Genomic DNA, 1,081 nt, shown 5'->3' on the forward strand with positions numbered 1-1,081 from the left:
ATATTTTTTCGTAAAAAATTATTTTCCGTCTGTTCTTCGAACGTCATAAACTACATGAATCCAAATTTTATTTAAGACCAGTTTCACAAATTTTGAGAGTTTGAAAATCAAATTATAGCCCTTTGAAGTTGGTTAAAAATAATTTTTCACCAAATGATACCAAAATCCTCTAGTTTCAAAAACTCTCAATCCAATTCAAATCCATCTATACCAATTTCAAATTCTAAATACTTTTACACATTTTCAAGCACTCATCTATCAATTTTCAACCATCCAACACCTAACAATTCAATTTCAAACCATGTCAATCAGCAATTTAAAATCCAACAAAATTTCACCTATTGAGTACCAAACCCACATTACCATCAATCATATAAACTCACATCCACACTCAACCAAGATATATTCACAATCCTCAATACCAATCAACCATTCATATGATTCACACTTATTTTGGGACTACTAGCCTAAATTTCACACAACATTACATATTATCTAAAAAAATTTGAAATTATACCTTGGCCAATTTCTCCCAGGTGTCCAAACAAGCCACCAAGCCGTAGCCACAACGTTAGCTCAATTTCAAGTAATCCAATCACCAACTCAAACTTTAATTAACATGAATTTAATCTAGTTTCATTCAATTTACCAAAATCAATACTAAGTTTCAACAAACAACAAGGGTTTAGAGTTTTTTTTATCTTACCCACTGATGTTTGGGATGAAACTCAATAATTAGCCAAGCTAGATTACACCCAAACTATCAAAATAATGAAAATCTCAATTTTCCAAAGTCAAAATTCAAATTTGTGCTAGAATAAAGAACTAAAGAAAGGAATTCGAGTTGCTTACTACTTTGTTCAGATAGAAATGAAGAGCTCGACAAGGTGATCGCGTGGCTGCATATGGCACACCAATCGAAACTCCAAATCACAAGATATGATCAAAAGAAGAAGAAGATAAATAATACAAGGGTTTCACTCTTCTTCTCCCTTTTCTCTCACCTGGCTGAATGTTTTTGTTGTGAGTGACCATTGTGCTGAACTTGGCACAATGTTGAGGGTTACTGAATGAGTCTTGG

This window comes from Arachis ipaensis, chromosome B3, assembly GCF_059453495.1.
Source record: "Arachis ipaensis isolate K30076 ecotype BB chromosome B3, ASM5945349v1, whole genome shotgun sequence".
Taxonomy (NCBI): domain Eukaryota; kingdom Viridiplantae; phylum Streptophyta; class Magnoliopsida; order Fabales; family Fabaceae; genus Arachis; species Arachis ipaensis.